At 40.4% G+C, this 15,171-nt stretch overlaps 1 long non-coding RNA gene across 1 annotated transcript in view; it reads right to left on the reverse strand.

Annotated features, from left to right (window-relative positions):
- Nucleotides 1–15,171, reverse strand: part of LOC124157717 — a 222,480-nt gene that overhangs the window by 64,503 nt on the left and 142,806 nt on the right. Inside the window, exon 3 of the long non-coding RNA XR_006864645.1 lies at nucleotides 7,713–7,895. This is a non-coding gene — a long non-coding RNA (uncharacterized LOC124157717). The remainder of the gene's footprint in view (nucleotides 1–7,712; nucleotides 7,896–15,171) is intronic.

The following is a 15,171-nucleotide window of genomic DNA, read 5'->3' on the forward strand; positions in this document are numbered from 1 at the left end:
GTTGGGTACGAAGATCAATATTTCGCAGCACCAGGCGTATCACGTTCATTGAAAATATAATAATTCAGGTTGATGATTTATGACAAAAAAGGAGAACTCTTAGATTCAACCGTTCTGCATGGCGACCAAAAGCTGACTGCTTGCCCACGGTACCGGAACACGTGGGGACAGTTACACAATTTGACTAATTCAACCAACACAAATTTGACTTACTCTGAAAATAAAGGAATAACGACTTGATGAATAGGCGGGAATTCAAACTGGATTACAAAGACTTCAAACGAGTAGGAGAGTTTAAAAGCCTCGTGAATACCTTGATAAGAAGGCCAAAAAACCTAATCGCCCATATCTTGAGACCAATGGCCAATGAGTGATGGCCAATCAAGACCTATCATAGCACACGAAAAGAACAAAAAGGAAGACCTGGAATAAAATATATGGAGCAAGTAAAGAAAGATGTGGACGAAAAGAAATAAGAAAATTTGAAAAGATTAGCTGATGTCAGCTGATTGAGTGGAGAGCTGGATCCAACCAATTTTAGGATGGTGGACCAGTGATGATGACTAAGGTACGTCCCATAAACAAATAAGTGGTTGACAGAAATTATTTGAACTGTCTACTATTGAGATGACGCATCACTCCCGATTGACCGATCTGATTGCCTGACAAATTATTTGTTTTAAACATAGGCAATAGTCTTGTTATCTTCACGGCATATCTCCATTTCAACTACAACAGCTTCTCATATTTGAAAATTTTACCACGACTTTTTCTTTGGAGTAAAACTGTCATATTTGAGATAAAGGTGGTTATTGACGAGGTCCTTATCTGCTTTTCCTGATCATTTCAGGACTTTAGGGTATGTTTAAGCAATAAATACTTAAGGAAAAGTAAAACAAGAACGGCTAGTTTAGCGAGAATTATGAGCCCTCTCACGTGACCATGTTCATTACGTCCGATGCACACTGGTGGGAAACCCCGAGGCAGGGGAAATGCTTGAGACGGGGGCAGAGGATCGTGACCGGCGGGCACATTCACGATTTCACTTACGTGTCCACACCCCCTGAATATAATTCCCATCCTCGGTAGCCAAACTCAACCACTCTCATCCCCATCGCCATCAAAATTCGTCCCCGCCTCCCATCCATTTCGGCTCCCATCCTCTATACCGAAGCGTTCCTTCACTATTCCATCAGCGGCCCTTCCCTTCAATATACCAACCTGCCACACTTTGCCTACGAAGAGATGCGCCTACATATTTGGTCCTCCTCCTACTTTCCGCCCCCGTTGAGCCTTCAAACTCCGCCCGAATCCCGAATCGATTCAGTGGTCAGCGTTCCTATCGCACCGTCTCAGAAGAGGAGCGAACCCTATCCTTCTCGAGGGAACAACCCTTCACTTCGACCCGTTGACTAATTGTCGTTACAGCTCACGCATTTCTTAAACTGCTCTCTCTCTCTCTCTCTCCAGCTTTTCGGAAATCAATCGGCGTCTCGGAAGTCTCCTCACGTACCACCGCTGGAATGCTATCTTTTCCCCCTACCAATCTTCCGCCCTCCACAGCCTATAAAACACTGTGAGCGGCCACTCCCCCACCTCACTCAAGCCTCTCCCTCTCTTTATACCTCTACCCCAATATTCTCGAGCCTACCCCCACCCCCTCAGCTGGCTCCCATCGCCAGATTCCAGAGGAAATTTTTCATCTGCAATTTATGAATCCACCTGAAACCCGAGGACGCTTAATGATCGGTGGCGCATCATACGAAGATACATTATTTTCTTCCGCTCCAGAGTAAAAACTTCGACTGTTGCACCAAAATATATATTTTTTGTTCATCCCTTCTTTATACGGATAAATTTTAAACTTCAAGCATCCCACAGAATATTTTAATGTATACCTTAGCAATTACAATCAAAATTCTTGATTGAAATTTTTTCGGCGAAGACAAAGCTTTATTTTTATCTGAGAAATTTATCGCTTTCATCAAGCCTTGTGGAAGGATCTGCGATTGGTAGGATACTTACAATTAATTCCAGATTTAAAAATTAACACCTACTTCCCGCCATCATCATCAATGTCAGTTCAAAGTGATGCTGGTAATTAATTTTCATGTATTTAATAATAAGTTGCTCTAGCGCTCTATTCCTATTCTTAATGAGACATAAAACCTAAAACAAATTTGAACTGGATGCTTATCAACAAATTGATATAACAGTTTATTCTTATGCCACTGCCATTAAATACGACCTTTGGCTAATAAGAAGATAAATAGAGACGGGTATATCGAAGAAGAAGCTTAAGCGTATTACAATAAGTATATAAATTGAAAATTTTCCGCATCTTTAGATAACCATAATATAGGACGGAGCATTTTGTCAAAGGAGGCTTAAATACAGATCGAATTATTCGTCATATTATTAAGTTCCAAATGGAAATTTTCTCTACAAAGATTTCATTTAAGGTTATCAAAATAAAAAGACTCCATTCTAGGTTTAAAAAGCATGTAGTTCGGAAGATCAAATATCAACCAAGATCGAATTTCAAAGAGAGCCGAAGAACCAACTGCCGGAAAATCTTCCTCCAATCTTCCCCAATATTTTGATTTCTGGCATGAATGACTACGATAACAACAACAAAGCCTATCGTGGTGAAAGGAAGGACTAGCATGCCAACACACTTAACAGAAAGGGACACACTAGAGCACACTTTTACCACCCCCCATTCCATCCCTATTTCCTACAATGCCTTCCAATCCTCAATCACGGCTTCCCAAAAATCTCTCCCCCTCTTATAATCCCCATCCACGACATTAAACCCTCCGAACCGAAAGACTTAGGGTATATGCCACGCCTTCTCTCTCGGCATTGACCCCCCCCCTCCTCAACTCCACCCTCCCTACATTTCCCCTCCCTCCAGGCCGAATATAACACCTGTGCGGGCCGTCCCAAGGGCTCCTACATCATATCCCCCTCCCACCGCGCTGACTTCTACCCCGCTTCCTCCCTCGCCGCTTGCTTGGCCGACGTTCCAGCCGTGGGTGGCTCCCACTTTGACAGGGGTCCTTGGAGGAGAGGAGGGAATTTCGGAGCATGGAAGGAGAGCGAAGAGAGCCCACACTTCAACCCCCTTCCTTCAGCAACCCCGCTGGGAGAAAGAAATCGAGGGGAATAAAGCAGCGGGGGGAAGGGAGGGAGGGGGATGAGAATTCACTCGACAGCGGGAACGAATTCACGGAACTAAATCAATTCCCCGTTACGGATTACCGTCCCTTCCCCACCGTTTCCATCGTTTTCTCGACCAACGTCCCTTGTCACAGTGTTTATTTCATGGTTTGTTTTCCTCTTTTTGGGCTCGAAATACCCTTTTATCGTCTCGCTACACTTCACAAACATTTTCGAAGTCCTGGCGCGTGGGACGAACTGCGGATCTAGTCGGAAGTGATTTCATAATTCCTGGTCTACCGAGGCAACCCATCGAAGAGTTTCCGCCGAGGAACGAAGGAGAAGAAATTATCATGAAAACTTCAAATTATTCTCTTCTACTACTACTTCCACGATTGAGTATAAATTTTCCTTTCCACGCTACATTTCTGAAATGATTGTTAAAAAAACAGATTTTTCGCATAAGCTCTTCCGACGATACTAGTCTAATAGGATATACTTGGATAACAGCTACAGTACAGGCAGATTTCGCTAACATAGGATCGTCATCATGTTAGTTTTTTAAGCGATTAAGAAAAAATGGTGCAGATCATTGAAGTCACATCACATAAGTATCTTATAAATTGCGTTATGGTGGTCACACAAAGCTTGAAAAACTTTCGATTCAAAATTATTGATCAATTTTTTTAATTGAAAATATTTGACCAAATGTTTTAAGTATCTAATTTGTAGCATACTACGAGGGAATCATTATTTTCCCCCTTGACAGCAATTTCCTATGAAATCAAAACATTTTAGTAAAATATGATCAAATTATTTGTTTTTAGTCGTTCAGTCACAGCAAAACATCCCTAAGGAGATCACTATCACGCGAAAACGTGTCTCTGCTGACCATCAAAATTGCATTTCCTGAAATTGCTATAGGGCACTTTAATTTGTTAGTATATTACAATTAAGGTGATTTTATGCTTACCTACGAGACATTGCATATTTCAGGGTTCACAATCAGGGAAAATAAATGTTTAAAACATTTTCCTCATTTTTACACGTATTCAAATATTGCTTCGACTCTAGGAATAATAAAAGCTATGTTATGGAAAATCTTAACAAATGTTTCGAGTTTTTCCACTGATTCTACCACGGTGTTTGTGAAATAACTCATTAAACGCGTTAATACAGATAATCTATACTATTAATTTCTATTATTTTGCAGTTCTCTATGGCGGTTTCATTTCAAAATGGCCAATCCATCCATGCCATCCATTAAAATCTATCGGCCAATAATGGTTATTTTTCTCACGTGAATATTTTCCGCCGAGGTAATGTGCCTCTTTAAACATCGTCTCTCCAACAACCGACGCCCTCGCAGCACTCGGTGAGCCATCGTCGCGAGTTGTCCAAGCTCTCAGCCGGCGCGGCGCCGCCGGGTCTGGAGGAAGTCTGTGCACCCGTCCCTCCTAGCCGTCTCCAGAAAAGACGGGAGGAGCGGTTTATTCCTCGCCACGAATCCACTCGGTCATCTCCTAACGGACCGATCGCCACGGGAATCCCCTGCGACCCACGTGCGCGCGCTCTCTTTCTATCTGTCTATCCTCTGGTGAATTCCATTTCCAAAAGAAAGACAACCGAACAACAAGGAATGCCAAGAATCTCCTCCGCCTCGCTCCAATTCTCTCTGCCCAAAGGGCCTCCAAAATCGAGCGCCAGGTTTTATTTTTCTCCTTTAGAATTTGTGCAATCTTCTCTTCCAAAGAATCAAACTGTTACGAAGGTTAATCCAAAATTTCCCTCCTCTTAACACGGGAAAATTCGGCAAAACTATGTGGAAACGTCTACGCTAAACTATGAACAATGACTATGTTCGTTGACATATTTTCATATTCATATATTATTTCATAGCAAGAGGCTGGAAAACTGTAACTGTAACGAAATAAAATACCGGCGGGAGGAAGGACCATAGCAAGCATAACGTATCTTCTTCAATACCGGAAATTATAAAATGTCAAGAGAAAATTTATAACTCAATACGACCAGATTCCACAACGAACAATATCGTATTCGATTTTATAATCAGTACAAAAATACTACACTCAGATATAAATCGCACATCATATGATATACGAATCGAGGCGACCATCGATGAAACCAAATAATAATCACAACATCGATGCTTCAATAAAATATAACGTACAATGTTGATGTCTTGAGATCAAAATAATCCAAATTAAAACTTAGATGATAGCTGACGAAAATTAACCGCCACTTTTCTATAACTGAGAATTGCCACGTTGCTCAAGGTATGGACAGAATAATTTTAAATAGTGAATTAAATAAATAATTGAAAATTAAAACTAAAGGTTGAAAAATTCGTTCGAAATAATCGTGACTCCACTACATAATTAATTGTCAGCTTTGAATTACACATTTCACTCGGAAAATCGCCTTACACAAATCATTTACCGTAATGTTTGAGATAGATACAGAATTACAACCCTCGTAATAAGGGCCAGGTAGAGGAATTTGCATCCCTACCTATTCACCCGCCCAAACTTAAGTGCAGAATTTTCTATACCATCACTTATCCAATTCAAACCCTAGGGTTGAAGCACTGAGTGATATAAAAATATGAACTAGGTGCTAAGGCTTCAGCGGTGCGGTGGTAATTTGGGCTACATTTTCCGGGTTTCACCGCGTCGTGGTTGCGTTAGAGACAACAGCTTCTCCTGCATTCCAGCACGCGTCTTCAGGTCGTCTTCGGCCTGAAGACGCCTGCTGGAATTCAGGAGAAACTGTTGTCTCCAACACAACCTCGATGCGGTGAAACGCGGAAAATGCAGCCTACAAATGTGAACTTATATAACGAAAGTTCAACAATTTCAGCACCGCGTGTGTCTCCAACACAAATATTGTGATTTCAATGCCTTTACTAATGTCGCCCGACGATTTAAACAGTATTTCGGCAGACTAAAAAATCAAGCATTCAAATTTAACGTGTAGCGGTGTAAATGAATTCATCTCTTAGTCCTACGGCGCGGAACTGACCGCCTTTACCCTTTGGTATGCCACGCCTTCCTCAACCCCCACAGACGCTTCCCCACCCCCATTCATCCCCACCATTCCGTAATCAGAGCCCACTGCGCAACTCCAACCCACTCCCAATGCGGCGACTTCAAGATGACGGCGATCCCACCCCTCCTCCCCGAGAGAGACGGGGGTGCGATGCGTGGGGGCGGACGCCGCCGATGATCCCTTTGGAAATAAGCGCGGCCGTCCCTTTTCATTGAGCTCTTCCTCTGGGCTCCTCCCTTCTCTATTCATGCCACCCCGGGGTGACACCCACCCGCGCCGGCCGCGGGCACGCTAGCAGACGGCCGTAACCAATCGCGGTCCCGCCCGCACCTACGCCACCGCCGCCGGGCTGGCAAAAATCCTCACACCCCCCGCATCCACGCCCACCGACGCGGGCGACGACAATGACTGGGTGCGAGTACCGCGCGTTAACCCCAGTGTAGGCCCCGTAGCGCCTGCCTTTGATATGAGATAGGACGAAGATTCTGATAAGGCACGGTCTGTACCCAATTTAAGTAAGTACTGGGGTTGAATGATCATAAAAAATCAGCGATATCATCAGTCCGGTCTTAGCATCATTACGGTAAGCAATAAAACAAAATCTCGAAAAAACACATTTAAATAATTGAAAAAATTCAATAATTAACTTCAATTTATATACGGCCGAAAATAGTTTTTATTCAAAATTATGGAAGAACGATGCAATATAAAGACAATATGAAGAACATTCCACTGCCGTTTTCAGGAAGTTTTGTTTTGCCCTTTTTAAGATATTTTTCTTTTTTTAATTTAAGTGGCCATTTTTAATTTATCATTTAAGTAAATCTATTTTAGAATACTTTGTTTACCGCTAGTTGTCGCAGTGCAGCGATTATCTCGAGCGAGGAGGGTCCTTGATTCAATCCCGGGTAGAAAATTTCCGTCTTCTTTGGTCACTGAACTCGTCGCAGTGGAAAGGCATGTAAATTCCAAGAACAACTAAAGAGGGACCGTAAAGAATTATGCGAATTGCTAAAGGGTGGACAATTCTAGATATATCAATGCGTTGGAGCCGGATGAAAGGTTATGCAGGTCGTACTTTCACGCGAGAAACACGAATGGAATATAAATAGGAAACCATGCCTAGCAGACCTGTCCTATCCAAATTGTCACAAAATATACCTAGTTAAAAGGGAAACTGGCATCAGATTGTCGCACAGATGTTGTGCGAATATGATACCTCCAACATATAATTCTCTTGTTTCGATGGTCTATATTTGCTTACTTTTTAGGGGGTGCAACGATTGGAAAACAAAATTTAATATCAAAGTCGCAACAAGTGAAAAACTGCAAATCAATACAGAAAAAATACCATAAGTGTAGCAATCCAAGGAAGTGAGGCCTAAGCAGAGAGATCGAGAGGTAGAGGATTATCTTGAAAAGATCATCAATGGCGGTCTAGTGTGACTTAAAAATATAGAAAAATAAAAAATAGCACTCACCAATGTGATATGGAGTTCCTGAAGATGTCAGCATTCATCAAGATCAGAAGCCAGTTATCGAAGGAGATTAATATTTTCATCAGTAGTTGTGAACTTTTTCACCATTTCATCTCGCGAGCCGTAAAATCCATAAATTGCAGGCCAAAGAATTGATTTGGCTTTTGATATGACTGGCCTAACCACCTAGAATATTGAAAAAAAAATGTTTTTGAAAAAATCACTTACACCGCAAAAATTAGAATAAAATATAACAAATCATACGACATAAATTCAGTGATCAAACGCGTTCAAAAAGGAAAACAAAAGTTGCTATTTCATTTAAACCAATTTTCAATTAATACTTCAATTTCATGAAGTTAAATCACAGCTGCAGAACTTACTCGCTGTACATGGTCAATGAACTGAAAGATTAAAAAAAAATCGATTTACGAAAAATATAAGTCCGAGATTCATTTTACTTACGAAGCGCAAGGAAGATGTAGTTAAAGATCGTTGCTCCTTAGAAATTTTCATTCATCACACTAGTTTATCAGCCATAATTCAAACTTTTTATTTTTTTCGAATCTGGGTATGACCTCATTGACAGCAAAAAATATCAAACAGATATATTTCATTGCAGGCTACATCATTCCTGTGTATAAGTCTAATTGCACTCTAATAAAATATCACAGAGGGAATTACGCAGGAGTAACATGGTTCAATCCTTAACCAATGCAAAAAAGGAATCCAGGATTTTTTAATTCAGCTTTTATGTCATTCAATCTAATCCCACAGTTCCACATACAGTTTTCGAAAGAAAATTGTTCTCCACTCGTAGAAACAATAGATTCTGCCATAATTAAATGGACACCAATTGAAGAATGATAAATGGGAACGGATTCACAGGTATGAAGATAAGTTGGCCGATAAATATTTTTGAAACGACGGTAACGACATAAATAACTTACGTATTGTACATACCATTGACACAATAGACAAATAGGTACCATTAAGAACAATTGATTTCGCAGCCTAGGATTTATTGAGTCTTGGACTAAGCTTAATGCTGGATCGTTTGAATAATTCAGTACGTATAATTATTTTGTTAAAGCTGCTTTTCAAAAACTGGAATTCAGGCTTCGGATTTTATTTTACCTAGAGCTCAAAAAGTCTACGGTTATTAGGGAATACTATGCTACCTAGCCTTCAAAATATAGAGACTATGTCAAGATCAGTTTCACAAAGCTATCAATCACAGGACAAGCTGTAAGCTGAATATATTTTTGCCCAGCGGGAAAAGAGAACTCGCAACCTCGGCTTCTCTGTCCGTTAAGGCCTATTTACACGGTACCTTAGCTCGTTCAAGTTAATATCTAAATTTATAAATGCAAGAATGAATGCCAAAATGAATCGTGTAATAACTCAAATGGTGCGAATGCATGAATTAACGACAGAACCTGTTTTAATTTTATTATTTAATTCATGCACTCGTACATGTTCTATCCCGGTCCACCAAAATCGTGCATGTAATCAGACATCAACTCGTTCGTATCAATACATCGTGTTAACAGGCCTGCTGGCCTCGATGGCGGAGAGGTTAAATTTTCGCCTGCCAAGCCGTAGGTCGCGGGTTCGAATCCCGACTGGATAGATGGTCCCCATCAAGGATATGGATATCGTGCTTTGTTAATCCTCTGTGGTCAAGGACTATATACTGTTTACGGGGAATTTGTAAAAAAATTGAATGAATAAAAGTAACCTCTCAACAAAGTGTAATAGGTAGGAAACAAGCGGGAATTATTCATCCAGAATAGGATTTGGGCGGTCTGCGATAAGATTTAGACAATCTACAGAACACGAAAATGGAGCACGGTGTTCGAAGGCAAAAAAATTCTACGAGCGTTGAGGAAATAAAACCACAGTCCATGCAAGAGCGCGGAGTTTGAGGAGACTATGAGGTGGGGTTAAATATGTTTGAGAGCGTGAGGAAGTGAAAATCACCCGAGTAATTAGGCTCTTCCCTTTCCTGCAAAATTGCTTCACCCGGCCCATTTCTGGAATTCCAATGCCTAACTTAGTCGCTTAGTCAGCGACTTTTAAAAAATTTTCTGCCAAGGATTTAGTGACGTCACTCAAAGAAAAAACTGGGCTGAGAAAGAGGGATTTTTTTCTTGGTAGTGGTGAGCTGGAGAAATAAAAATTCGTCTTAAATTCGTCCCGCGGGTATTATTATCTCGAAGGATTCCGAGCTATTTTGGAGCAAGAAAACCGCAAGTGCGGGAGTGAAATTTTACGCTAACTTCCTTTTGTTGCTCATTTTCTTTACGAAGAAGAGAAGTCTTTTAGCTTCCAAGAAAGGCATGTGTACATGCTAATGGCAGAAAAGAATAATTATCAGCATTTTATGACGCTAAACTAGAGCAAAAACTAGAAAAATTTAGTTATTTACATTTTTTTAACCCCTCTCCTCTTTGTCGAAAAAGGTTCTCTTTATACAAACTGAAATCAAAGGAAATTTTCAATTAAGCCACTAAAAAGGAGCATAAAATTTATTTCATAACGTTCAAGACTTAATAATTTCATACATGTTTTGTTTTTTAAGACAACTTAAAAAATTTGTGCCATCAGTACTAAAATTCTCATGCATTTTATCGAGTGCTCTAATAAGCTTTCAATTAGTGAGCGCATCTCAATTTGCTCCTCATTACAACCGTCGGTTGTCTATCCTCGGAGTATAATGGCATAAAAGATCAGAGATATAAATGAAGAAGGCGAAAAGTGAAGCGATGGGAAGAGTTGCAAGGATGGAGTTTTGTTTCCTTGGTAAGAGATGGCAGAGCTGGCCGGCCGCCTTCAGTAGTGTGCTACCTCTCTTACTTATTGCTCCTCCCTTCTCCTTCATGGCCGATGTTTGCCCTCCCAATGACGTAGTTCACGGCTCCTCTCTCGCTTCTTCTGCTTTCCACAAAGGCAACCTTGATCTCAAGTTCATCCGAACGGCAGAATACGCGCATTCTCCCGTTGCTTCAGAAAGCCCACCTGCTGTTCGGAATGCCTCACGATTAAATATGAACAAGGGGGATAATCGACTTCTGCATATACGACCGAGATTGAAACGACAAAATCCGAGATATGGTGAAGGCCTGATGGCTCTGATTCCGACGATAGCGGGTGTTTCCCTGTTGTTAATTTCGATCAAAAATGTTCTCTCCTTTAATTTTAATACCCAAAATAAAAAAAAGTATTACGGTGCTAGTAAAATCTATCTTACGTTCTTATTTTGGATTTCGCGGTTGGGTAAAGATTTCGCGGAGAAATTCACGGGATATGTACTGCGACCGCCAAACTTCGTAGGCGACAGTTTCGCCGGCATTGCAGCTGGCTTCTTCGTTGAAGTAGACCGACAGAAGCAGATTGAAACCTCTCCTCTGAATTTATCTTACATTATTTTATTTCCTAACTTGTATCCATTCCCCATAATAATCCCGAAGTTAGAATTTGTAAAGTAGGCCTCAGATTTTGATTACTGCACAGCCAGCTTTAGCGCTCATGTACTAATGTACTATGAAGGAACGCCATTGTACGGCGTATCAGTCACTTAAGCCGAGAATAGGATGAAATTCTACAGCACCAATAACTGTCATTCGAAAACAAAATGATTTATTTCGCATTTACTTTACGTCAAATCCCTCCTTCTTTTGGGATTAAACAACTTCAGGTCATCGAATTCGAGCGCCAGCTTTCAGTCAATGGAACTCGAAAATTAGGGAGAATGTAGGTGGAATGCATCGAAGAATTTTGCTTCATCTATTAAATATTTATCAAATTTAAATCTCATGTCAAGAATAAATTTTTATGGAATAGAATGGTATTAGGAGTAGGCGACCGACAGCCAAGGTCATTGGCGACATAGCTAAGGGTGGGGAAGGAAGGGTGAAGAGAAACCCGGTGTCGGAATTAATCTTCACTAAAAGAAAGGCCTCTTAAAGTCCTGTCGGAGGGACGGAGTGGTATACGTAAAGTACCCTTAACAATGCTCTGGAATACGGATCGAGCAGTCTGAAAAAGCTCTACCTCAGCCATAATTTTAGTTTCATAAAGATTGATCAAGTTGATTGTACAAAACGTTTGGGAATTATTATTGGCAAATAATTGAAATGGAATGATCACATTACTGGACTTTCCAAGAATCTCCGATACTATACATTCGTCCACATTATTTTACAATAGAAACAAGTGTCCCGTATCTTTCCGAATAACGTGATATGAAGCCCCAGTAGGGTCTAGGTATGTGCTGGTCTGTCGGGGAGTACCTTATAATAACTCGTATGACGTAACTTTATATAGGTATGTTCAGAAATTTCCTGTGTTTTATGGAAATTCCTGTATCCGTATATTTTGCTGGCCTCGGTGGCGGCGTGGTAAAGTCCTCACCTGCCAAACCGGAAACTCGCGGGTTCGAGTCCCGCCTGGGTAAGTTATCCCTATCCAGGGCATGGTTGTTTGTGTACGATAAGTTGTTAACATGTCAATAACCCCGATGTAAAAGAGCATGTAGAGCTGTTTTCGGTGGTATTGAAATAAATAAATTTAATTACGGAAAGCTGTCTCCATACAGGTGCATGTACTTTTGAGGCTGCCTGAAGCTCCGAATTTTTTGTACTAAAAGTAATCAGCAAGTGAGTAAAAAATATTACATACATTATCAATTTGAACCCAGGCCATTAGGATGAGAATCCAGCACCACCACCTATATTAATTTTTGCTTGCACAAGCAAAAGCAAAAAAATAACAGATAAGTCTCAAGATAACTCGTCACAATGGAAATAGATAATGTGAACCCCTGCGGTGTAGCCAGAAGAGAAATTTAGATAGGGTCGATTATTCTCAACACGTACTCATATGTCTTAAGAGAAATAGAAAATTAACACACTGCGTACCTAACTATGAAATACACTAAAATACGAACCTAACAGACACTGAAAGTCGTAAAAAGACATGATATGATTAGAAAACAACATAGGAAAAATGTTCAACATTAATACACCAGTTAAACTTCAAATTTAAAGTTCAGAAATGCAACAAAAACAGAAGGTAATCATCTTCCACACGTATATTGTAAAAATGGTCTAAAGTCGCAGAAATGCTTAAGTTGAATAATAATGTCCAACTTATATCGGACTTGAGAATTATAAATCATGCCAATTGAACCGCATCTGTCATGAGGTGATGAGGGACTCGAAGGCGCCAACACCAGAGGTTTCCAGTTGAAAGCAAAAGATGACGCATGCCATGACGCAAATGAAAGAGAATTGGAGACGAACAAAATTTCCAAACTCCTATGTAAGACGCGGGAAGGTAAAAGTAAAGCAAATCAAAAGGTATCAATTACACTAAGTTCCATTGGCTCACAGGATTAATTTACACTTTAAATTTAACTAGTTTTCAGTGATAATGTGATTCCACAGAATTATTACAATACTTTTAAGCACTTGTTTCATCGTCTCAACGATACTCGCATACGTACTCAACGATAATTTTTCTATGTACAAATTTATAATATCTACAAGCTACGATAAATCTGTGGATACTAATAACAAATCAAAGCATGAATACTGGGAAAGCCCTTTTTCCATCAGCTTTCTCGAAACAATATCGTATTCCTCGAGGGATTCTTGATAAGTTCAATATGGCTAAGTGTCACAGAAACCCAACCGTCCACATCTCAGACAATGCCGACTATTTTCCTCCCTTCGCTGTCACTTTACCCGCGTCTTTGCAGCTGATTATACAGTATAAGCGTGAAATGGAGAGAGAAAGAGAGAAAACTGACCCCCTCTCATCGGGTTAATTCCCTCAAGGGAACCACGTCCTTCATCATCCAGGCCACAATTTCCTCCGACAGCCGAGCAAATTTTCCCATAAACAATCATATATAAGCAAGGCTGAAGTCTCACGGTAAAAAAGAGCGAAATTAAGTCGACAGCGAAATTTTCTCTTCAAATGAAAGGCTATTGAGTTTATCAAGAGAAAAAAGGAAAAAATGCAAAAAGGATATTATAAATATTAGAAAATAAAACTAATATCATCGAAAGTAACTTGCAACTACTGAAAGAACCTACTGGAGCCATATAAAACTTTTTAAAATCAAACTCATTGCACAAATAATAAATATTAGTATCTATGAAACAATTGTCAAACCAGTGATAATATATGATTATGAAGTATGATCGTTCACAAAAAGAACACAGAAACAACTCATACGTTTCATAACAAACTGCTGCGGAGAATATACGGCCCTATTATATAGGGAAATACGTGGAGAATAAAACGAGTATAACAAAGAACAGTAAATAAATGAATAAATTAAAAAGAAATAAATAACAAAGAGTGAGAGAAATGTATAAAGTATCAGGTGTTGCCGGTAATATCAGCAGCAAACGACTTAGATGGATAGGACGGATATGAAGAAAATACAAGCAAAAAACAAATGTAAAAGTCCCAAGTCCACCGTGAAGACCACGAATACGCTGGAACGATTTAGTAAAGAAGGACCTCAGAAAAACGAGAGCTTAAATCACCATGTTTTGTGTGTTACTTAGCTGTAATAACCAATGTAGCGCCCAAAAAACAGTATATACCTACACAGAATTTCCGGGATAGCCTTAGAATACATATCGAATTTTTTGAGGCATGAATTGCTTTTAAAAGATGCGTCCTACTACTCATTGAAATGTCATTGATATTCTTCCCCTGCATTGGTTACATAAACATGAGGAGGTCAGAGCTTAAGAGCTCTCGGTGACATGGAAGTGTTGCTATCAAGCCGAGAGGCCGCACTACTAACCTTGCTCCCCAAACAATTGCCCTGCAGGCGAAACGCGTTTGCCCCAGTCCATTCGGAAGGACACGTGCTTCGAGTTCTCCTACTCTCATAATACTATTTTTCCTTGTTCCTCTACCTAATATGTTTCTCTTCTTTGAAACATCTCATTTCCTCACTTAGCCCCGTAGACACCTGAGAACTCCACTCAACCAGGTGAGCACGGATGCCGACGGAACCTCGCCAAGCAGTGGTGACATACACACCACACTAGCCTTTTCGCTTTCTTCCCTGCCCTCTTTCGTGAAGGTGGGCGTGTGTCCAACTGAAATACACTTTGGCATTGATATGCACAGCGCGGGATCGGACGTTGACCCTATTCCAACGTGTAGAGCGTTGCAAAATCGAGCCCAACATTCTACCTGCCATTCTTTTTTTTAACCAAGGTGAAGTCGACACAGGGGCAAGAGGAAAAGCGAATATTTGTACATGGATTGATGCAGCCCCGTAAAAACGCGACGATTTGAGATTTACAAGATTTCAAAAGCCCGAGTATTTGGTAGCCTCGAAGGGAGAGTCGAAGGTTCCACCCTTGTACCTGAATCTTTATTTTTTATAAAATACGAAGAAATTGATGCGAACACAATCATGCGGATG

This window comes from Ischnura elegans, chromosome 4 (assembly GCF_921293095.1).
Source record: "Ischnura elegans chromosome 4, ioIscEleg1.1, whole genome shotgun sequence".
Classification (NCBI taxonomy): Eukaryota; Metazoa; Arthropoda; class Insecta; order Odonata; family Coenagrionidae; genus Ischnura; species Ischnura elegans.